The 25,389-nt window shown below is 43.1% G+C and overlaps 1 long non-coding RNA gene across 2 annotated transcripts; it reads right to left on the bottom strand.

Annotated features, from left to right (window-relative positions):
- Nucleotides 1-4,324: 4,324 nt before the first annotated feature.
- On the bottom strand, nt 4,325-24,838 carry LOC122422765. Of its 2 annotated transcripts, none has more exons than XR_006263952.1 (3): nt 24,587-24,838; nt 22,653-22,846; nt 4,325-8,121 (listed from the first exon to the last, which is right to left on the bottom strand). It is a non-coding gene; the product is annotated as an uncharacterized LOC122422765 (long non-coding RNA). The 2 variants fall into 2 exon arrangements; XR_006263951.1 differs by lacking the exon at nt 4,325-8,121 and adding an exon at nt 20,918-21,039 and having other exon boundaries at nt 24,587-24,831.
- Between the last annotated feature and the right edge of the window lie 551 nt (nt 24,839-25,389).

Here is a 25,389-nt window from a genome sequence, read left to right as displayed (position 1 = left end):
AAATTCCACCCCTTGTTGATTTCTCAAGATCCTCAGCCCATGTCCCAGATGCCGGGCTCTGGGAAAGTTCACCTGCGTTCCCCATCTCCGTACCAGGGTGGAGCTGCCCCTGAAATGTAGGCAGCTTGGAGGAGCAGACAGAAGGGCGCTTCCTGCAGCTAGGTGCACTGCAGTGAGAAAGGGAAAGGGCTGAGCAGGGGCCTCAGGTTTTATCTCCAAACTCTCAAATCAGAGAACTCCAATCTCTTGCCCCGGGCAGAGCAGAGGAAGGGAGGTTACGGGAAATATCTCTTCTTGGAGACTAAACATGGGTAATAAGCACTCCTCCAACTGTGATGATGAACTGATAAGACCCAACCTGAACTAATTAAGTGTTCTTCTCCTAGGAACAGAGGAAGCAGAGAGTTGGTTTCATACAAGATTTTGACTTTCCTAGGAACCATGAATCCAGGGAGAAGTCAGTTTCAGTTGCCATATTTTAGTTATGAGAATTTTATGACATAAAAGTAAATGCAGGTTAATGGTCATATAACCATAATAATTTAAAAGTGGGGCTTAAGTGTGATTACACAATAGCAAAACCACGTGAAATTTGGGATGCTATGAAACTGAATAGCATTAAATGATTATTTCCACTGCTATGAATTATTTATGACATTTGAAATAATGTGAATTTAATGATTATAATGATAAACATAAGAATTTAAAGATGATAATTTTCTCATATTGAAGGAAAATTACTTTATACAAATAAGTCAATGAGGAAATAAATGATAGTGGACAGGAATCTGCATTTATGAGAGAGTGTATGATGGAAAGTGATTGCCAAAGATTTAAACAAGATTGTTATTCTAAGGACATTTCTTCATAGAAAGGCTTTTATAGGTTATCAAATCTCCTGAGAACTACAAAACATTACCTATTGATTCCTGACCAAAAGAACATGAACTGATAGCCTTAAGAGATTCTAGCAAAGCTAAGGTGTATGTAAAACATCAATGGAAACAACAGAGTTTCAAGACAGTCACTCTAGTTCTGTATAAATAGAACCCGCTTGGGCATTCCATCAGAACCGCAGGTGTCTCTTTCTCTTCTTACGAAGTCTGGTACCTCAGATAAATTCTCTAGCTGATGCGAACTCTGGTGACTCACAACTCAATCATGTACCTGTCTGTAGCCGGTGATGAACCTTGGTGATAATTCTATTAAAAATAGGAATTTCATGTCATACTGCAAAATCATTGAATTGTCTAATTTGACAGAATGTCTTCTTGACAAGCAGCTGCCACTGATTTTTGAGATAGCCTTCTGGAATATTTATCAGAACAATAAATGGAGAGAAGAAATACTTCTTATCTGGGCATCACATTTTCTCAAGTGGAGGCTCTCTTGCTAGATAAAATAGAAACATCTTTGTAATTAAAAAGCTTTGAGAAGTTAAAATATGTGTTGACCACAAGAAAGGACTGTTACGGACATCAGGGGCCTCAGAATGCAGCCTGTAATGTTAAGTCCTATGGCCACATGCTGCCCTGGTTTAAGTGTGGGTTAGGACTAAGTCATTGTAATTTTTTCCAACAAAAAGTAATTTTTAAGCTCTGTGTTCACCTTGTCCATTTCCTTGTTATTTAATCCTACAGAAAAACCTAATAAGAATACACTATAAAAGGTAAAGAAAGGAACTGCCATATGACCCAGCAATACCACTTCTGGGCATACACACTGAGGAAACCAGATCTGAAAGAGACACGTGCACCCCAATGTTCATCACAGCACTGTTTATAATAGCCAGGACATGGAAGCAACCTAGATGCCCATCAGCAGATGAATGGATAAGGAAGCTGTGGTACATATACACCATGGAATATTACTCAGCCGTCAAAAAGAATTCATTTGAACCAGTCCTAATGAGATGGATGAAACTGGAGCCCCTTATACAGAGTGAAGTAAGCCAGAAAGATAAAGAACATTACAGCATACTAACACATATATATGGAATTTAGAAAGATGGTAACGATAACCCTATATGCAAAACAGAAAAAGAGACACAGAAATACAGAACAGACTTTTGAACTCTGTGGGAGAAGGTGAGGGTGGGATGTTTCAAAAGAACAGCATGTATACTATCTATGGTGAAACAGATCACCAGCCCAGGTGGGATGCATGAGACAAGTGCTCGGGCCTGGTGCACTGGGAAGACCCAGAGGAATCGGGTGGAGAGGGAGGTGGGAGGGGGGATCGGGATGGGGAATAAGTGTAAATCTATGGCTGATTCATATCAATGTATGACAAAACCCACTGAAATGTTGTGAAGTAATTAGCCTCCAACTAATAAAAAAATTAAAAAAAAAAAAAGGTAAAGAAAGAAAACCAAGCATTCCTTCTGACACTTGCCCAAAGTTATATATATATATATATATATATATATATATATATATATATATATTTATACTTACCTAAAGTTTCATATACATATATATTTCCCAGGTGGCTCAGTGGTAAAGAACTTGCCTGCCAATCCAAGAGATGCACGTTTGTTTCCTAGATCAGGAAGATTCCCCTGGAGGAGGAAATGGCAACCAACTCCTGTATTCTTGCTGGGAAATCCCATGGAAAGATGAGCCTGGCAGACTACAGTCCACAAGGTCGCAAAGAACTGGGCATGACTTAGTGAGTGAGCACACATACATATATATGCAGGCATGTATTTTCTCAGCTTGCATTTATATATACAATATTCTTCCTTCCAAATTCCCAATATCCTGCATTGTGTCTTTTCCTGCAGGTAATAAGTCCCTCCAGGAAAAGAGTCACGTCTTTTCAAATAAAAACAAAAATAAGAACTTAAAAATTTGAGATGAATGAAAATGACCTTCCTTTCTATTCATTTCATGGTCCAAATTTACCTATCAGACACTCACCTTTCCCAGCACAGACGTTGTCTGTTTAAAAATAATGTCAAATTGAGACAGGTATATTATGAAATATAGAAAAAAGAGAAGAAAAGAAAAAACCCACCACTTCACTGCTTTCCTTACTTTGGGATACCTCCCTCCCATCCACCTTTCTATTTGGGGGCAAATCAAGCATCGGTTTTACTGGGTCTTCACTAGCAGTAAAGTGACCACTGAGGAGTCTCTTCTGCCCAATGAGCTTTCACAGGGAGTGACAGATGCTCATCTGTCAATCCCCCAACCCGCCCCTCTTCTACCACGGGCCTGAGCATCCTTCCCACCTCCTCCCACTCCCAGTGCTCCCAGCTTTGGCTACCAGGCCTGGAAGACAGCATACAGCCCAGGGGCTCTAGGGCCTTCCTAGGGAGCTCAGGCTTAGCACCCAGCTAATCTCCAGCCCCTTCAGATCTCTCAGAGTAGCTGCAATATGGATTAAATATTTTCAAGGTCTCACCTGGAAGTCTTTCCTCCAGTTACAGCCTTCCTTTGCTAAAGGAAGCAGATAAGGTATGCCCTTGAATTCTCATAGAGATTTTGCACCCTTACTCTAGAGGTGCATTTCTTAGAAGACACAGGAAATTCTTCTTGAAGTCTTCTTGAAGTCTCTCCTGTCAAATATCCCCCACTGGCCAAAGTTTTCACCACGAGGAATTAAACTCCTCCTACTTGGAGTCTGTAACATTCAGCCTTTCTCTTTGCCCTCAGAGTTAGAGCCTATTCTCTGAAATGTGCTATTAGGTTCAGTAGGAGTTTAGAGGTGGTCAGATATGGAGCTACAAAACAGGTGTCAAAGAATTTGTCTATTTATACTGGAGAAGATATCATATCTAGAGGAGCAACTATAATTCAAGCCACTAGTTAATTATACCTGGAATAATTCATTGTTAATCCTACATCTTCTGCCCAGGTCAACCAAGTGGGTAAAATGAAAATGTGATGGCATTCACCACCCCTCCACATTCCTCCCACGTCTTTGTAATTTTGGCACAGAAGGGTGGTGAGAGTGGGCTGTCATTCCACTCTCGCTACCACAGTATCCTAAACTCCACACTTTATGGAGAGAAAACTACTTCCTGTATACCCAGGAACTGGAGAAATAGCCGCTCACTGGCCTGATGGATCCATTCAGTCAGCCTGCTTCAGGACGCACCGCACCTTACAGCTGAGAAAGCTGAGTGAAATGCCCCTCCCTCAGGAGAGTGCTGCTAACAACCGCCCCAAAGTGACTTCCATAATGGAAACCAACCATTCCTTCAGTGTAGCTGTGGACTGTTTCAAAGGCTTCGTGCAATCCCTAAAAAATACATTCTCTTCACAGTTGTGGTGCATAGAAACAAGAGTAGTTCAGAAGAGAATATCCCATCGTTTATTATGTACTTGAAAAGCAATTTCACATTGCCACTAAATTCATCTGTGATTTGTCTAGACTCCATCACTGCAAGTGCTTCTGAAGGGCAGCATTCTTCTGTCCCTTCTCTGCTCCAACACACGGTCATTCCAGTCATCACAGGGGCAACTGGACGTGGTCTCCCTGCTCTCATTCTCTTTGTGCAACTAATGCATCATCAGACTTCGGAAATCTTGCATTTGATGGCGCATGTCAAAGCTTAGATTAAGCCTGTTTCTAGAGGTGAATGCCATTTTAAGCTTGTGAAAAGGCAGCATATTCTGCTTTTTATCTTGCTGTGCCTTTGGTGTTTTGCAGAACCCTTTTCTTTTATGGGCCTGAGTCATCTTTATGACCTCCATCAAATGTTATTATTATTTGTTCATAGAGTTCTAGATCCATATCAAATTTTCATGCCAGTAAATCCATCCTAACTGAATGAATGAGAGGCTGAAAAGACAAGAGCCACAACCACTAAAGCTCCTGTCTGGAGCAATGAACAGTTTCTGAGGCGTAATGGAGATGTCACAATGACTTAGACTCTTGCTCCTTGCCTGAAGCTGCCTGGCTTCCAACAGAGCCCTGGTACCAAGTAACCCTGACTTTCTGAGTCTCTTTTCTGATCTAGAAGTTGGACAATATTAGCTTAGCCTTCATTAAATCACACTCAACCATCTCCTTATAACCCAGAAATAATGAGTTGCTAAGGATGCCAGAGATACATAAACAAATTTGTTAACTTTTTGTTTATTTTGTTGTCTTAATTGTTCCCAAAATAGCTTTGCTCATTTTACAACCTTTTAAGTACCTTTAAGTGTCGTATATACATTAAGGATTATCCCAGGTGGCACAGTGGTAAAGAATCCACCATTAAATGCAGGAGACACAAAAGACAAGGGTTTGATCTCTGAGTCGGGAAGATCCTTGGGGGTAGGAAATGGCAGCCCGCTCCCGTATTCTTGCCTGGAAAATTCCAGGGAGAGAGGAGCTTGGTGTGGGCTACAGTCCATGGGGTCGCACAGAGTCAGATACAACTGAGCATGGACGCAGAATCAAAATCAAATATGTAAAGAGTAAGAGTAGAAATATGAAGTGGAAGACAGATCAGAGAGCAAGATAGTAATTAGGCATAGTTCCCATTCGGTATAAACTCCCGGACAGAGAAACACCGATGTCTGGCTCCACAATCTGTGATTGACAATTTGAACCTTTGGCCCTTTCGTTTCCTGCTTATGCTGTTTCTCTGTGGTTACTCCCTCTACGATCCTCCTGCCAACTGGAAAAATTTCAAAGAGTTACCCTTGGCCAGTGCTTCTCACACTTTAAAGTAACTGACTGCGTGTAGCTGACCTGGGGACCTTATTAGAAAAGCAGAATCTGACTTAGTAACCCTGGGGGGCTCAGGAAGCTGCACAAGGTGCCAGGTGACGCCGATGCTGCTGGTCCATGGACCTCAGACCACTCATTGAACAGTGAGGCAGGGGACAAGCTCCTATAGAGAGGAAAGAAGCTTTACCGCTGCTTTATCCACCTTCTGGCTCATCCCTCACGCCAACCGTAATACCAACAAATAGCTCAGTTAGTGTTTGTTAGCCCATCCATCAAGGGCAGGCAATGCTCATCACCCTCTCCTATCATGATCAAGTCGGGTTCCCAAGCCCCACGACTGTGTTGCTTCCTGGGTCTGTGTAGCGGGCCATCAAGTCCTACCAATTCCGCCTCCTCCATCTCTCTCATGGGTCCCCTCTCTTGCCTCTATATGTCTGGTTTAAATGTCTCTATCCTGGGAACTTCTCTAGAGGTCCAGTGGTTAAGATTCTGCCTTCCAATTCAGGGAGTGAGAGTTCGATCCCTGGTCAGAGAACTAAGGTCCCACATGACTCAGGATGTAGCCAAAAATTTGAAATAATAAAAATAAGAAATTCCTCTAGCCTCTTCTCTCTTTAATCCATCCTTCTATTTCTGCCAGAATGATAATCCAAAAACCAAGTTCATATTGCATTGAGAATAAAAAGCTAACCACCCACCCCAATAAAACACAAGTCCCCTCACCTTCGGGCTGATGCTCAAACTTCCAAGCTGGTACTGCACCACTTGGCCTGCCCCTGTTCTTTCACCTCCCTGCCTTGCACATGCCTTAACTTCTCTCACCAAGATTCTTCTCTCCCACTCCTTCTCTTGTGAAACACCTCCCTAAAAACCCAGTTCTAAGGCCATCTGCTCTCTGAGGTGTTTCTGAATTCTCTTCTGCTCTCAGATAGCCTTCAGTGCTCTCCTGTATGCCTAAGCCAAACTCTGTTCTCCAAGCTCACATCACAAATGTTTCCTTTGATTCCTCCACCTGACCTGACTGTCTCTCTGACTGAAACCGAGGGTTCCCGGAGTCAAGCTGTGTCTTTTTAAAATTGAAATAGAATTGATCTACAATGTTACATTAGTTTCAGACATATAACACAGTGACTTGATAGTTATTAGACTATACTCCATTTAAAGTTATTATAAAATATTGGCTATATTCCCTGTGCTGTGCATTACATCACTGTATCTTATCTATTTTATACCTAGTGGCTTGAATCTCTTAATCCCCTTCCCCTGTCTTGCCCACCCCCCATTCTCTCCCCACTGGTAACCACTAGTTAAAGTGTATCTTATTCATCTTCCCACTAAAGTGTAGGACCAGCGCCTGACACCTGACTCTAGGGAAACCTGCTTCCCCACCACCAGTTTCTCTCATAGCACTTTGCCTGGTCTCCAGAATGGGAAGACCTCCAGTAGCTAGAATAAGGAGTATAAAGATTAGACGGGACCCCCAAAGCCCCACTCTTTGCCTGAATATTTGTGCCTCACCGGGAAATGTCAGAGAGGAACGATTTTAAAGATGTAATACCAATTTTTTTTCAGAAGATTAAATCTGGTAATAAACAAACAACAAATATCAAAGCTTAAAAGGTAAATCTCTGTTTTGTTTTTGTTCTTTTTTATTTCTTGGCTAAGCATGATGTTTGAAATATTCACATGGGACGTGGGAGGCATTTCACAGGACTTATTTATGACTAATGAGTATGAGCTCCTCTGGGAAAGGCACGATGCCTGCGGAGCAGGTTCAGCGCCTCTGAAACCCTCATTTATCTGTTGGGGACCAACTCCCACCCTCCTGATGGAGCCTCCTCCTGTCTTCAAGCTCAAAGACAGGAGCGTGTGCCAGGCGCTCTGTGCCGCCGCTTCCTCTGAGACCCACCCCGAATTCCTGCGGGCGGGGGCGGTGCCGGGGTGGGGGCACGGTGCCAGGCGGAGTTTATTTTCTTGTGGGAGTTATGCTGGGTGAGAAAACTCGCCTGGATTAGTTCTGTTACTTGCTTGGCTGTTCCTACTTGCCTTCCTTCTGCCATAAGCCAAACAGAAAACACAATTTCTAAAATAGACAGCATTGGAGTAATTTCTGTTCAATGTGGTTCCATTGCAATTCTTTTCTTCATACCAATCGAGTGATAAAGGAATGGGAGACAACTTAGAGATGCTCCACAGAGCCTCTTCGTTTTGCCGATGAAGAAACAGACCCGGTGAAAGGGAGGGACCAGGCGACTCTGGATGATGACAGTTGGAACCAGAATCCACATTTCCCCAGTGCTGGGCTCATTCCGTCTCTGATCAGAGTATCTGACTATCAGCTGTACATTTTGTTAAACGTTATGGATGTTGGAGTCAGTGGGCCTGGATTCAAGTTGGAGTCCATCTAATTTCTAGTTTTTCCTGAAAAGATACTAAGTCCAGAATTGTTACCTATAAAACAAGTAAACAATAGTTACTACTCTCAAAAGGCTTCTGTGAGGAGCAAATGCATCATGATTAAAGAAGTGCTTTGTAAAGATTAAGACATGTTACAAACATTAATTATTGCTGCCTCTTTCAAACAATTAGTTTGTCAAATATTTTGCTATGGAATTTAATAGACTTTTGTGCCACTTACAAAATGAAAACAAACCAATTTTAAAAGTACTTGCAATTCTCAATAAACACATGTGAACTATGTGAACTACATAAGCTGAAGAGAGTTCTTGGAGCTGTAAATTTATCTTTAGTATTCTCTTTTGCAGTTGGCCATGTCCCAAAACTTGGAAGAAAAGCTATGACAAACCTAAACAGCATATTAAAAAGTAGAGACATCACTTTGCCAAGTTCCAGATAGTCAAAGCTATGGTTCTCCAGTGGTCATGTGTGAATTTGAGAGTTGAACCAGAAAGAAGCCTGAGCATGGAAGAACTGATGCTTTTGAATTGTGGTGCTAGAGAAGACTCTGGAGGGTTCCTCTGACAGCAAGGAGATCCAATCAGTCCATCCTAAAGGAAACCAACCCTGAATATTCATTGGAAGGACTGATGCTGAAGCTGAAGCTCCAATCCTTTGCCCACCTGATGTGAAGAGCTGAGTCATTGGAAAACACCCTGATGCTGGGAAAGATAGAGGGCATGAGGAGAAGGGAGCAACAGAGAATGAGATGATTGGATGGCATCACTGACTCAATGGACATGAGTTTGAGCAAACTCTGGGAGATAGTGAAGGACAGGGAAGCCTGGCGTGCTACAGTTCATGGGGTCACAAAGAGTCAGACAGACACAACTTAGAGACTGAACAACATGTCCCAGCAGACCTCTTAATCAATCTTGCTTCCACCCATCTTAAGTATGTCAAATTTGCTTTGAGAACTAGCCGGATATTACAGCCACTGACCCTCATCCTTTCTCCTTTGTCATTTTTTTTTTTCCTTTGGGACATCCAATGCCAAGCAGAGGTTAGGACAATCAGACTAACTACTCAGGGGACTTCTTCACCAGATTTCCTGAGGATTCAACAGTTCAACAGAAATTTAAGTACTGACTGTCGTAATGATAACTAATATTTGCATAGACACCACCACGAAAAAAACCATTACCCACACTGTCTACAGAGGAAGAGAACTTCTTTCATCAGTTAACAGAGGAGGCTCACTGATATAAAATAACTTTTACCAGTGCCCCACTGGCAAATTCTGATACTAAATGCAGTGTATTTCCTATTCAGCACACTATTGCCTTGGCTACTGCCAAGGTTTACATAGAACCTTTGTATCTCCCAGAAGTAGTAGCCAATATGTGGGTACCAATAAGGGTGGGGAGAAGAAGTGCTGAGACTTCTTGACTTCTTATTGATATGTGGTGAAAATCCTTATATGGCATGTATTTATTATTGTAGGCTGTTAGCCTTATTGGCAAAGCTCAATAAGAGTCAAAGAAAGAGTTAGGACCATTCCTCATCATGGTTGGTTCTGCATGAACACACACCCCCTCCCTGTTGGTGATGTGAAAGCAGGAAGGAGTGTGGGATGGTGTGCCATGGAGCCCAGCTCTGAGTTAGAAGCTGAAGCGGGGAGGCAGGGAGGATGCTGTCCAGGAAAGCCTGTCAGTTTTGCCCTGTTTGTCAGCTGTGGGCAGAGAAAACTGTGAGATTCAGATGTGTTTAGTGTTCATGTTTGCCAGCTGCTGCCCACACAGGCTCAGATCCAAGCTCCGGTGACATCTTTGCTTTCCTGGGTCACTGCATCTGTGTATCCTGGGGTCGCAGAGTCAGAGCGTCTGTGATGTTTATTGCTCAGACATCGGATGCAACGAGGAGTTTCCCTGGGCTACTTGAAAACTCACAAAACTTGACTTGACTGAGCTCAAGCATTTGGAGCTCCAAGGCAGCAATAAAGGTCGGAGGCATTGACAGGATATGAGAAGCGCCTTGACTCAAATGCTGGCACCTCACAGCACCTGGTTCCTGTTGCTGCTGCCACCTGCTGCTCCTCTTCCAGGGCCCATTCTCTCCAGGGTGTTCACAGAAGCCTCCCAAGGCCAGAAGATAATCAGCAAGCCTCACCAGGACCACACTCTTCTGTTGCTGGTTAGGGTCTATATCAAGGTGTCCTTGACTGTCCCCCAGACTCTAGATACACCTGTCTGGGGCTCCTTTGGTGAACATCCTCTAGTTTGTCTGACCCAAATATGTAAAAGTCACCAAATTTCAAGCTGTTGCTGATCTTTTCAGGCCTTCCAGGGTGCTGAAGGTTTCTTTACCCTTCCTGAGAGGAGGAGACCTGGCCACATCATTTGTAGGCCCCAGTGCAAAGTGAAAATGCAGGAACCCTGTTCCCAAAGCGAGAGAAAACATGCTTGGATGGATCCAAAACGTATGCTTGGATATAAACTTTTTCTTTCCTCTGTGGCTCCTCTCTTCACTCATCATAGAATTTTTTAAGTTAATATTTAATGTTATTACAAACAAAATTTTAAAATTTAAATGTCTAGCCTGAATTTTCCCATTCATCTTGATATTGTGAAATGCCAGTTTTAAATGAAAATGCAAGAGCACTTAACTCATATGCAGAATCACCAAAACTACACAAGTTGTATATCAGAACTGAAGCAAGCATGTGCATGTTGTTCTAACTAGAAGAGGGGGAAAGCATCACGCAACCACCTGGCTTTATTTTATTAATAATAATTATTAATATATGCCTCACTTATTAATATCACTTATTAATATACGCATATGCCACCTAACTCTCTTTTTGACTTGCCGATGAGAAAGGAAGGACTGAAACGATCAGCGAGTCTGAGTTGCCCCATCTTTCCTTCCGTGTCGTCATTTCAGTTTAAGTGGTCAGCTAACGCAGGCAGGGAGGTACAGCAGTGGGGAAGAATGTGAGAGAGACCTTGGCCATCTGTGTTTCTGGACAGATGTTCAGAATGTTCACGACATCCCTGTGCTCACGGATCACCCTGTAATAACGGACACCTGTTTCCACAGACACTCTTTGCTCACTCATCGCGTGCTCACGGAGCATGGTGAGTGCTGTGTGTAAGTGAGAAGGGAAATGATTGCCCACATGCATATTTCACAGATTTCCTTCTTCCTGTTCATCATCATTGCCCCATTGTGCTAAATATATAAAAACATACTTAACAAGAGTTTCAAGATGGCGACAGCAGGACGTTGAACCCTGCACGGGTCACAGGCCCGTGAAGCCAGCCTGAGGCCCAGCCGTCCGGGGTTCATCACCTGCTGTTTAACTCTCCCTGTAACCAGCTCTGAGACCCTTGCCATCTTCTTTTACTGCCTTCCCAAATCTAACCCACTCGACTCGCAGACTCTGACCCGCGCGGGGATGCCAGGGCCCCTGCTCCCGCGGTCTCCTAACAGTCTCTCGTCCTGTCTGCACTTGCAGAGCTCCAGCCACAGCTAGTGCTGGCAAGGGGGCCGAAAACAGGCCGTGGGCTTGGCTGGTGGCTCAGTGGTGAAGAATCTGCCCGCCAGTGCAGGAGACGGCGTGTCTGGTCCCTGGTCCGGGAGGGCCCCAGATGCCTCGGAGCAGCTAAGCTCCCGTGCCACAACCATTGAGCCTGCGCTCCAGAGCTTGGGAGCCACGACCACTGAAGCCTGTGAGCGCTTGAGCTTGTGCCCTGCAACAAGAGAAGCCACACAATGAGAAGCCTGTGCGCTGCAACTGGAGAGTGGCCTCCACTCACCTCAGCTAGAGAAAAGTCCACGCAGCAAGGAAGACCCGGCACAGGCGAAAAACTAACAAATAAATAAATGGTAAAACAGACAAATCAGGCAGCTTCTAGGAAACCACTTGGCAGGTGCATCCCTGGGTCTGAATGTGTCAGCGTGCTGCCTGCGGTGTAATTCCTGCAAACAGCTAGGAGGAAATCTAACCACTGTCCCTGTACTCACGTGCTGAAGAAACACAAACTATGACTTCTAACATCCTTCCAGCACAGTAGGTAGGCGATGAAGCATCACTGAGACAAAGACAGGCTTAAATCTAGTATGAGGCTATAACCAGTTACGTCAGGCAAAAGAGTGCAAGTTTGGGCTCCGCTGCTAATGGTCCACGTAGCTTAGCCTCCAGGAGCCATGGTTTTCTCCTCCATAAAATGGACCATCATCTCACGGTCTCGTTTTGAGTCTAAGGTAGTAATGACTGTGAAAGGACTTTGCAAACTCTAAAGAGCTACACAGAGACTTTCCTGGTGGTGCAGTGGCTAAGACTCCGTGCTTCCAAGGCAGGGGGTCTGGGTTCAGCCGACTCTGGCCAGGGAACCAGGTCCCGTATGCCACAACTAAGATCCCGAGTGCCAAAATTAGGACCCAGCAGGGCCAAATAATAAGTATTTTTAAAAAAATAATAAAGTGCTACACACTATTATATTTGTAAGATAACACTATGATGTGAAGTGTAACTGAAGTTTGGAAATAGAAAAATATTTAACATTAAGTTGAAAAGTGAGTACTCTATCCCCCAAACTACAAGACTCAGAGAATATAAGGACAAAGTCACCTCCTCTCTTCCTGGTCTCCCTGACCGCCCCCTGTCTCCATATGCCCAGACAGAGAGGGGGGAAGAGGTGTAGACATTGGAGGTAAATGACAAGATGGGGTAAACACAGTCAAACACTTTGTTGTAATTTGGTTCGTTAACAGCATGTCTTCTCTGCTTAATACTAAGCTTCACAAAAGTAGACCTTTTGTTTTGCTTTCGGTTGTATCCTTAGAAGTCAGCGCATTGCTGGGCATGCAGTAAGTGTTCCGCAGTTGTTTTTGGAATGAATGCATGAATAAGGAGGAAGGAAACAACAGACTGAGTGCATGGCTGGGGATGCAATGAAAGAAGAGAAGGCAGACGGAAGGCCTTGAAATGCTGTTTTGCGGAGCCTGTCCTCTAACTTCCAGTTCTCATCTCAACTGATGGTTTACCCAGACGCCCAGAAAGAGTCTTCAACCTTTTGTTGTTGTTTAGTTGTGAAGTTATGTCCAGCTCTTTTGCAGCCTCTTGGACTGTAGCCCGCCAGGCTCCTCTGTCCATGGGATTTGCCAGGCAAGAATACTGGAGTGGATTGTCACTTTCTTCTCCAGGGGTATCTTCCCGACCCAGGCATCGAAACTGTTTCCTGCATTGCAGGTGAACTGTTTACCACTGAGAGACCTGGGAAGCCCACTCAACCTTTCAGTCTTCTCCTTAAAGGTCCTTCTGTTAGAGATTAAAAATACCACAATTCTCTTCTGCCACTTCACAGGAAAAAATGAGATTTCAGAAAAAAATATGGTCCCTAGAACTTGTATACTAGGGGGTATTTTGGGATCAGTCCCTAGTATTTTGTATTTGTAGGGAATATTTTTATGCCTAATTGTGACAGTTTGGTGCATTTTTTACCATGTGCTGTGGCAGTTTCTATGTAAGAACTGAGAAGCACTCGACAAGTGTAGACAGCCAGGACCATTGAATGGAACATGATACGTGATCCACATGTATTTTTTTTTCCTACAACACACTGCAAATCTTTTACATGCTGATGTGCTAAAAATATTGCATCTATTCTGTTTGCTGTTTTTTCTAATGAAGCTGAGAGAATTTGCCTTGTGGGATGCAATAAAATAAGTCAACTTATTCATTCTACACAGATAAAATGGATATTCACTTTTTTATTTTATTTTTTTTAACACAGAAAAAAAAAATGGATATTCAAACAGCAGAGCTGTGAGACTAAACCTTTTGTCTCTGACTCTTTCCTTTTTGTTCTCAAGAGAATCTTTCTAAAATCTTTCTTGTTTCTACTTTGTATTGAATACTGTTTCTATTCCCAGTGAGTTATGGTCCCCAACATTTTTAGCACTGGTGATCAGTTTTGTGGAAGACAATTTTTTGACAGGTCAGGGAGAGGGGATCATTTCTGGATGATTCTAGCACATTACATTCATTGTGCACTTTATTTCTATGATTATTACATCAGCTCCACCTCAGATCATCAGGCATTAGATCCAAGTTTGGGGACCACTGAGTTAGATTTTAATCTAACTTCTTTAGTCATGGCACAAAAAGCTTAAATTTTCTTTTGATGAAAGTGAGTTTAGACACTTTACTGTTGCATTTAAAATGATAGATGAGTGATTTATAAAACACTGACTCCAAAATCTACAACAAAAGAAGGACCTGAGTATGCCTTCAGGCTGCCATGTAGAGGACAAGACATACGCATTACTGGCATGCGAGTCTCAATTCATCATATGTGTGAGTTGCTCAGTCGTATCCGACTCTTTGTGACCCCATGGACTGCAGCCCACCAGGTTCCTCTATCCATGGGATTCTCCAGGCAAGAACACTGGAGTGGGTTGCCAATCCCATCTCCACGGGATCTTCCTGAACCAGGGATTGAATCCAGGTCTCCGGCATTGAGGCAGATTCTTTTCCATCTGAGCCACCGTGTGGTATAAGCAAATAAAAGCAAAATTACTATTTTAACATTAAACAGCAGGTCCTCATAAGTTATAAACTTTGACATCCTAGTCATTGTGGTTTCTAAATTCATTGTTTGTTTGTTTGTTTCTGTTTTGTTATCCAGATTCTTGTATCAATAGGAAGTAAAGCCACCATAATTTCCGATGAGTATTATGTCACATTTCAAGTAAGTAAAGCCAAGACTGGATAGCACCACTACACAGCAGATGGAAATTGACTTTCCTTTTGTTGGGTTTGTTAATACTCTTGACTCATGACAGCTTATTTTGCTCTCCACCCGTCAACTGCCCCTAAATTTCAACATTTGTATAGAAAAATAAGTAGTATTGATGCTTCTGGGAAAAAACATTTTTTTCAGTCATCCCCCAGAATGGACTCAGGGACCTATATTCCAATGTGGTGTCAAGTTTGAGAACCACTTATCTAGAACAGTGTTTTTCAAATTTTAAAGTTCATATGAGTCACCTGGGATCTTCACAAAATCCAAACTCTGATTCAGGAGTTTGAGGTGGGTCTGTGGAGTTTTCACTTTTAACGAGTTCCTGGATAGTCCTGTGAGTTGGAAGAACACACTTTGATAGCAAAGATTTAAAACCAAGGAAGTATGCTCTGCTCGGCAATGAATAGTCATACTTGGTTACTGAGCTCATTGCCTAAGATGACGCAGAGAGACTCAAGCGTGTAAAAGAGAGACAAGGATGATGAAGAGGTCTGACCTCTCCTGCTCAGAGCAGTTAAAGAAATTAAGAGCTAGTCAGTCAGCTGAAGACAGTACATCATGGAAATGATAGCCAGTTTTCGACAGTTGAAAAACTGTTGTACAGTTTCCAAGATTAATTTTGTTCTTCAAGGAACAGAACTAAAAGCAGTGGATAGAAACTAAAGCTATGCAGCTTTTGGGTCAACATACAGCAGAAGATAACAGCCAGAGCTCCCCAAGGACTGAGTAGACTGCTTTGAAAGCAGGTGCACAAGCTGATTTAGTGATGACATTGTAAGGCTTCTGCAGAAAGGAATCAACACAGGGAAGGAGATGGATCACTCCAGATGACATTTAACATACCTTCCAAAATTGGGTCTGCAATATTATGGGTCTTTTTTTTAGCCCAGTGCCTGCTTCTAGGTAACGGCAGGCAGTCAAGTCTGAGATGAACAGTGGCTATAAGCCAGGGACCTCTTTCCCTTAATGCTTACATCCCTTCTTGAGATTATAGAATTTGGTCTGCCTGAATATTAATGCAGATTAATGCTGCTACTTTTCCAATCTGTGTTTTTCTATTTTGTGCATGTTCTACTTTCTCTTTGAATTCAACTGGAAAAATTGTCATGGCAGTGTAGCTCTTTTGATGCAAACAACTAGAGCTGGCAGGTTAGTCTGAGCACCTCCCTTGGTTCTATTCCAGTTTGTCTCTCCCATTTGTTGAAGCTAATTAAAGCATTCAATTTACAGAACATTCTCCTCCATGTTGTGAATCATTTAAAGGATCTCCCTAATCCATTTGTTGTTTTTGTTTACATCTGAGTGATGCCTTGAAATTCTATACAGCTAATCTCCTCAAGAAATAGCTGAGCACCCAAAGAGGTAAAACCCTTGCTTAATAGTCCTAGTTGAGGGACTTCCCCGGCAGTCTAATGGTTAAGACTTTACCTTCTAATTCAGGGGGTGCATGGCTGATCCCTGGTTGGGGAGCTAAGATCCCACGTGTCTCGTGGCCAAAAAACCAAAACAGAACAGAAACAACATCGTTGACAAATTCAATAAAGACTTTGGAAAAGGTCCGAACACACACACACAAAAGTCTTTTAAAAAAGCCCTAATCAACATGTTAGTCTTTTTTTTTTTTTAATAGATTCAAGTGAGACAAGATAAATGAATATAACTTCTATTTGACTTAAGCCAGTTTATGGTTGATTATATATGATGGTTAGGAAGTAACTCTTCTTCACTTATACAGAATTTCTCAGTAAGTACCAGATACTAAAGAATTGGAGTCATGGCAGTTTAGTCTAGTAGCATGAGAATTTGAAAGTACATTCTGGATGACTGATATCCAGGGCGGTCTGGACACATGCATAGCCTCTGTCCGCACCCCTAGCCCGGCACAGTGAGCTGTCTGTCCCACATGTCGGCATTTTTCCTGCTTTCACTTTGCTCTAATTTCACTCTTCAGAATTTGATGGGGCTGTCTGAACCTCGGTTCTAATAAAGTTTTCATATCCAGCAATTTACATGTCAAAAAACAGTTCACGTATTTGACAATATAATCCTTGAGTATGAACAAGTTTCAGCGGTTATTGTCTACAAGGAGCTACAGTGTATCTTCAAACAGTGAGCAGTGAACAAAACTGTTTGTGACTTTATATCCAGTGATACTTCTATACAAGTGACCTCCTGAGAGAAGGAATTCGATGTAACACTACTGCCCCATGTTTTTTTTACTTCAGCATTTGAAAAATCACTCTTGTATATCCTATATCAATTAGAATTAGCCTTTATCAAGCAAGAAGGTAAAATCTACATAGAGAAAGAAACAAAGCTTACAGTTCCAGAGGTCAGAAGTACAAAAGGAGTCTTACTGGGCTCGCACAAATGGAGACCCATACCATGCAGCTAGGCAGAAAAACTCAGCCTCATAAGGATGTCAATATTCTCTAAACGTTAGTCCATAAATTAACGTGATACCAATATTTTTCATTAGACAAGTTGACTGTAAAGTACACATGGCAAAATAAACAAGGAGAAATATTCAAGAAATTCAAAAAAAAGGAAAAAGTGAAGGGACTAAACCCACTAGATATTAAAACACCTCACAACAGCTGTAATAATTAGGATAGTGGAACTTCCCTCATGATGTAGTGGTTAAGACTCCCTGCTTCAAATGCAGGGGGGCGTGGGTTTCATCCCTGGTGGGGGAAATAAGATCCCGCACACCATGCAGCCAAAACAATAAAAAAAATAAAATCTAAAAAAAGTAATTAGGATAGTTTAGAACTAAAACAAATCTGTTGTGAAGGGATTGCTCATTGTTCTTTTCTGAACCCCCCTCCACTTTCTTCCCTATCCCATCCCTCTGGGTCATCCCAGTGCACCAGCCCTGAGCACCCCGTCTCATGCATCAGACTTGGACTGGCGATCTGAGAGAAGAGCAATGGAACATGTATATTATCATATGTGAAACAGATCACCAGTCCAGGAGATTGCTCATTTTTAACTAACAGTTCTGGCTTTAATAGAATTCTAATTTTATTGGAAGTGTGGTGTGGTCTGTAGGCTTTTGTCTCTCCATATTAATATGCTGAAGTTCTAACGCTGCAAAATGATGGTATTAGGAGGTAGAGCCTCTGTGAGGTGATCAGGTCATGAGGGTGGAGCCTTCATGAATGAGATCAGTGTCCTTACAAAAGAGGTGCTGAAGGATCCCTTGCCCCTTCCTCCACTGTGTAAGGACACACGAGGTCAGCAGTCTGCAACATCGAAGAGAGCCTTCACCAGAACTTGAAGATGCTGACACCCTCACCTTGGACTTCCCACCTGCAGAATCATGAGAAATACATACCTGTTGTTTATAAGCCATGCGGTCTGTGGCCTGTTGTTACAGCAGCCTGGATGGACTAAGGCAAGATGCCAGAGAGCCCATTAAGTCTCATGGCTGCGGTCACCATCCACGCCACTCTACGGCAGAAAGTGAAGACGAACTAAAGAGCCCCCTGATGAGGGTGAGAGAGCAGAGTGAAAAATCTGGCTTGAGTCAATGGTAAAAAAACTATGATGGAGGGGATGACAGAGGATGAGATGGTTGGATGGCCTCACCAACTCAATGGACATGAGTTTGAGCAATCTCCAGAAAATAGTGAAGGACAGGGAAGCCTGGCCTGCTACAGTCCCTGGGGTCACAGTCAGACACGACTGAGTGACTGAATAACAACAAAGATAATGGCATCCAGTCCCATCGCTTCATGGCAAATAGAAGGTAAAAAAGTGGAAGCAGTGACAGATTTTATTTTCTTGGGCTCCAAAATCACTGTGGACAGTGACTGCAGCCATGAAATTAAAAGGTGCTTGCTCCTTGGAAGGAAAGCTGTGACAAACCTAGACAAGATATTAAAAAGCAGAAACATCACTATGCCAACAAAGTCAGTATAGTCAAGGCTCGGTTTTCCCAGTAGTCATGTATGGATGTGAGTTGGACCATAAAAAGACTGATCACCAAAGAATTGATGCTCTCAAACTATGGTGCTGGAGAGACTCTTGAGAGTCCCTTGGACAGCAGAGAGATCAAACAAATCAATCCTAAAGGATATCAACCCTAAATATTAACTGGAAGGACTGTTGGCTGAAGCTGAAGCCCCAGTCCTTTGGCCACTTGATGTGAAGAGCAAACTCATTGGAAAAGACCCTGATGATGGCAAAGATTGAAGGCAAAAGGAGAAGGGGGTGAAAGAGAATGGGATGGTTAGATAGCATCGCTGACTCAGTGGACAGGAATTTGAGCAAACCCTGGGAGATAGTGAAGGACAGGAGCCTGGCGTGCTGCAGTCCATGGGGTCGCCAAGAGTCAGACACAACTAATGACTGAACAGCAACAACGAATGAGCTCTACAACCAATAAATAAAAGACCATTAATGTATTAGAAGAGCAGAGGATGTGAATAGATGGGTCACAAGAAAAAGCAAATGATCTCTCAGCATAAGAAATATGCCTAATTTCACTCAGGGCAATACAAATTAAAATCAAATCATGTAGCATTTTAACTCATTAGATTGACATATGGTGGTTTAAGGAGAAACAAGATTTTACTCTTATACATTGCTGGTGAAAGTAAAATTGTTTCAAAGATAATTTGAGAAAATTTAGCAATATCTTTTTATACTGACATCCAAGGCTGGGCTGGGCAAAGAGCTCGTTCTGAGTTTATACCAGGGATCTTATCCTGCTGTGCCAGGAATTGTCCCCACATGACACTTGTACCTGTGCAAGTGCCGCTGACGTTTGCTCATTTTGCTTATTGATCATATCCAACTGAAGGTGTGATTGTACTGATGGTGGGAGGTGGGGAAAGGGGGCCTCAACATCCAAATTTCATCTGTTGAACTCCGAGTCGATAATTTCCAGTGTCATATTTAATTGTTCCTAATTTTGTGGGTGTTAATTGGGCCTCCTCACCACATTAGAAGCTCCCCATAGGCAGGAAATCTTTTTGGCACACTCCATGAGGACTTACACAGCCCTGGCCTATACAGTGATTATTTGCTGATTGACTAACTGAAATGTTTATGCTGCCCACAGGGAGATGGAACAAGTGGGATGTCATGCTTTTCCTACTGCTGCTGCTAAGTCACTTCAGTTATGTCTGACTCTGTGCGACCCCATAGATAGCAGCCCACCAGGCTCCCCCATCCCTGGGATTCTCCAGGCAAGAACACTGGGGTGGGTTGTCATTTCCTTCTCCAATGCATGAAAGTGAAAAGTGAAAGTGAAGTCGCTCAGTCGTGTCCGACTCTTAGCAACCCTATGGACTGCAGCCCACCAGGCTCCTCCATCCATGGGATTTTCCAGGCAAGAGTACTGGAGTGGGGTGCCATTGCCTTCTCCAGCTTTTCCTACAGGGGTAGCCAATCTCATTCTTAGGCTAACATCACCAAGAGGGCCCTTCTCCAGCTGCCTCATGCCCCGTTCTTTCTCTGAGCATCTGACAAGATCCAAGAAGAGGCTGCAAAACACCCATTCTGTCTGTGGCTCCCAGGAGATCTATATGCTCATGCCAGCCACTCTCAGCCTTTAGCAGTCTGATACGAATCTTAGCTGAAGGCCTCTTTGCCCGTGCTTGTGTGGAAGCCCCATCTTCCTTGTGCCACCTTGATAGGTAGGACACTGCTTATGTTCTGCCTCTCTGTGGAGGTGACTGCCTTGCCTTAATTTTCCTTAAATTTTAGGTTCTAAAATTTTCCCTAAATTTTAGGTGAATTCACCTCTAGGATGATGTTAAGAAAAATTATTATTTTGTAGATTATCCAGATTTTTTATTGCTGGAATAGAGATGATGCTCTTTCTAGCTTTCTACATCCTCAATAGAAGCCAAAACTTCAACCCAGATTGACCTTAAGTAATCTGTCCTAAGAGGACAAATTGTATTTGTATAAAGATACACATTTTGGTATATTAATAAATTGAGTAAAATCAGAAAAACTCAACATACATAATGGTAGCTGCTGGGGGAAAAAAAAAAAAAGCTTTAATTCCCAGACACTTGACATGATAACATTTCTTTCTCACTCATTCCAGAGTTTGGTGAAGGCTGAGGGGCTTTCTTGAGTGACTGTTCCTTCAAGTGATAACTCTAAGATATGCCTTCCTTTACATCTGCCATGAGTCCTTTTGGTTCTGCAGAGAATGAAAGAGAGAAAGTAAGGAAGACTTATATTTTAGGGTCAGACTTGATATTTCTGATTCAAATTCCTGGCCAGAAGGCAGTTACATGGCCCTAGCCTAGCTGCAAGAGAATCTGGACAGTATACTCTTCCTGTGTACCTTGGAGGAGGAAATAGGGTTGATGATGTTGGTTTGAGACCTCGAGAATTTCCTGGAAAAAAAAAACCTGAAACTGCCCCATCCCCATACACAGAGGACAGAAGAGACCATATAAAGGGACAGACCACTCCAGATGGGCAGGTGGTAAGGAAACTTAGGAGGCTCATCTTGGGTGGCCACAGGATGAGTGGATCTCTGCACTTACCTACAAAACCTTAAAGTTTGTGTAGTTAAAGTTAATCAGGCTCAGTCTTGTATACCATCCAGATGGTTTCAACAAAACATTGCTCACTCGAGGCTCCATTCTTGGAAACAGCTCCCAACTGTGGGAATAGTGGATGGAACACACATTCCAAGGACGGGGGGTGGGGGGGAGGGAAGTGAGGAGCCTTCCATGGTCAGAGTCCAGCTCCAAGGTCAACTGGAGGTCACATCCTCTCAATGACCTTCCATCTAACCAGTCTCTGCCACAACATTATCAGTAGCAAAAACTGTTAAATTGTGGCACCTCTATATGTTAGAATGTCATATATTCACTGAATTCTGCTTTTGTAAAAATTCTAATATCAATGGAAAATGCTCAAGGTATAGTATTAAATGAGAAAAGAATATAAATTAGAATATACACTATGGTCTAATTATGTGGATACATACAGTTACATCTATGCAGTTGATACATACAGTTACAATCTAATCTTTCTGAAGACTAAAAAATTCAAAAAATTCAGTGGTTTTCCTTGAACAATAGGATTATAGCTGATTTTAATTTTTTCCCTTATAAAGTTTATACTTTCCAGATATTTACAAGATTGTATTATTTTGTGACACAATTGTCTAGTGTTTATTTTAGGAATTTGAATCAGAAATATCGTCTGGCCCTAAAATATACTTTAAGTCTTCCTCACTTTCTCTTTCATTCTCTACCAAAAGGACTCATGATTTAGAAAAAAGGTATTGGGAACTTTCTGAGAAAACTAAGGCATTGAAACTGTAGGGAGAAAATTCTTATAGCAACTTTGTGAATTGCTCATATTTTATATTTAAAGTCTGAAAGTAATTTTCATTTTTATGGTGTGACCATATCCTTAGATGAGGAGCTAAATGTGATCTGAAGACAACACTTGTACTTCTATAAATGAAATTCTGGTAACTTCATATAACTCATCTCTTAAATAAATGTGACCATAGTAAGGAGATAAAATATTTCAATTAATGGTAAATCTGGATAATCAGTGGTTAGAGTAAATGAAAATGCATAGAATCAAATAATCATATCCCTTTTCCCTCTTCACTTTTTACGTTGAATTGGGCACTCAAATCATCTTTCTTCCAGCTTCTTAGTGGATATAGAAGCATCTCTGGTTCTTGTTTCCCACCCAACTGCTCACATTTCCCCTACCCATGCCCTTTTACTCAGGCTTTCCTTCTCAAAACCATTGTCAGGATGATCTTCTCAAAACACTAACCTGATCCTGGATAGGAGCAGACAAGGTGAAAAATCTGGAGACGCCAGTGTATGCAAGGAACCCAGGTAAAATCTCCACGGCTGGTTGAGCACCAGCCTAGGCTGTGCACGCGATGAACAGGGAGATTGGAAAATCTGACCTCAGGATCCTACAGGGAGGTGGTCTGTGCTGCTGAAGAGACTTCCTGATGGATCCTGGAGATGGAGCAGAAGAGAAAGACAAGCCTCGTGTGCAGTTTCGAAGGCCAGGGCTAGACGTTTTCATCTGATGTCTAGAGCAAAGCTCAGAAGCTACTCAAGGACTCTGAGGAATGTAGTGAGAAGAATAGAAAATTACATCTATTTTCTCTCCTCAATTTTCCTAATATGACAATGAGAGCTATTGTCCACATGGAGAAGATTTGGATGAAAGCAGGCATTTGAATTTTCCCTGGGACCGTCAACTCTCCTCGTCTAATATTTAGCCAAGTTAATGGTAACTTGTCTAAGAGGTGTGCATAATGCCATTTTTTGTTATTACTCTTTTTAAATTTTTTAAAAGGAATTCATCTCTTACAACAAAGGCTGCTGTAGAGTTAAAGTCGGGGCATTCCCATCACTTCAGGTTTCCTCTCTCGGTGGGGGCAGGAAAGGAGCTTTTATCTTGCTGCCTGAATCCTCAGGGTCATGACCTTAAATTGCCCTTCCTCTTCTCCCTCTTGCTGTGCTTCTGATACACAGATAAGCCACCTAAGACTCAGAAAGGAGGACCACAAAAGGAATGCTCTAGAAAAAAATGCAAACCATTAAGATTCAAGTATATTAAAATAAATAAATAAAATTTTAAAAAAAATTATAAAGATTCAAGTACATTTTCCCTATTATGTATATATCTATATAGCAATGATAAGATGTTTCATTTCTCCAGTTCGTATATGACTCTATAGAAGGAAGAATTCAAGGTCAGGAAGCGGAATAAAAAAGGGGTCATAATTCGATCAGGAAAGGGATGCGATGGTCCCTCTCACTTCACTGAAGACCAGCATTCTTCCCTGCTCCCTCTCCCATGACAGACACGAAAAGTCTCCCCAGATTGGACAGCCTACTCACATTACTGCGCGTCCTATTTATGACTGCCTACCTACCTATCTTCTTCGGAAAGATTCTCTAAAAAGAGGCATTTCTCGGAATGGAAACAGCACCCCTAAAGAATCAGACCTCAGAGGAAGGACTGGACACCAGCACTAGCGGAGGGGAGATGCTGTTCGTCCTAGGACCCCCACTCGGGGGCCTGACCCCACGCTCAGGCCTCTGTGCAGGCTTGGGGTGAGGTGGGGGCAAGACTGAAGGCTACACTTGCACCCCGAAGGTTGGTGGATGGCTGTCTGAATACATACAGATAGGCCTTAAGAAAGGGCTTCATGGGAATGGAAAGAAATAGAGATGCGGAAGTGGCAGCCCTTTGCTGAGAGGCCACGGTAGAATTAAGTTCTGTTCTTCCGTCTGCCCCTGTGTATGACTTGTCTAAGAGCAGGGTCTATCTCTCCGTCTTTTTCTGCACAGAGGCTGCTCTTTTCCAGAGGTTCCTTCACATCAGGCTTTTAGGCATACCTCCTGCTAAACAATAGGGAGAAAGTATCTGTCTCTAGCAGGAGGCCATCTGTTCTCTGAGAAGGGGAATCCATCACTGAAGGCAAATGTTAGACAAGCGAAGAAGCAGCTGGCTACCTCTTGCTAATTTCAGAGATCTCAAAGAAGCCACACAAGCCACACACAAACACGTAAGGAACGCTTGCCACGTGCCTAACACGCCATCCCCACCCCACACCACCTCACTGCCACCATCTCACCTTAAGACAATGAATCTTCTTGGGCCTGAAGGCAGAGCAGAGAACTCTGAAGCAGAGAGCATGAGAAAAAGAGAGAACGCCTGGGGTCAGCATCCCTGCTACATACCTTCCAAGCTTTGAGAACCAAGACAAACCCTGCCCGGCCTTGGATGCTTCAAGTGTGCGGGAAGAGAGAAGTACTGAGTTGTCCCTGAGGCTCTTTCCTCTCTGGTGTCTCGCTGTTCCGTTCCATCTCATCAGAGACGCAGAGGGGTGCGTGGGAGAACCAGGTGCTGCAGCTGCCCGGGTCCCAGTTCCGGCTCGGCCACTTACAGAGACGCAGAGGGGTGCGTGGGAGAACACAGGTGCTGCAGCTGCCCAGGTCCCAGTCCCGGCTCGGCCACTTACAGAGACGCAGAGGGGTGCATGGGAGAACTCAGGTGCTGCAGCTGCCCGGGTCCCAGTCCCGGCTCGGCCACTTGCTGCAGCTGCTGCAGCGCCCAGGTCCCAGTCCCGGCTCGGCCACTTATGGGAGAACACAGGTGCTGCAGCTGCCCAGGTCCCAGTCCCGGCTCGGCCACTTACAGAGACGCAGAGGGGTGCGTGGGAGAACACAGGTGCTGCAGCTGCCCAGGTCCCAGTCCCGGCTCGGCCACTTACAAGTGCAGCATCTTAGTCAAGTCATTCACCGGTCTCACTGCAGCGCAACCATGAGGATCAAATGAGATGACATGCATCCACCCATCATCTTTGTTGCATAACAAGCCACACCAAAATGGCAAGAAATAATAAGTACTGGCCAGGATGTGAAGAAAATAGAACCCTCTAGTGCTGTTGGTAGGAATGTAAATTGATGCAGCTGCCAATGGTATGCCAACATTATGCGGGTTCCTCAAAAAATTAAAAATAGAACTGCCATATGTTCCAGCA

This window comes from Cervus canadensis, chromosome 20, assembly GCF_019320065.1.
Source record: "Cervus canadensis isolate Bull #8, Minnesota chromosome 20, ASM1932006v1, whole genome shotgun sequence".
Taxonomy (NCBI): Eukaryota; Metazoa; Chordata; class Mammalia; order Artiodactyla; family Cervidae; genus Cervus; species Cervus canadensis.
The sequence above is the reverse complement of the archived record's forward strand: the minus strand, read 5'-3'. Positions and strand labels throughout refer to the sequence as shown.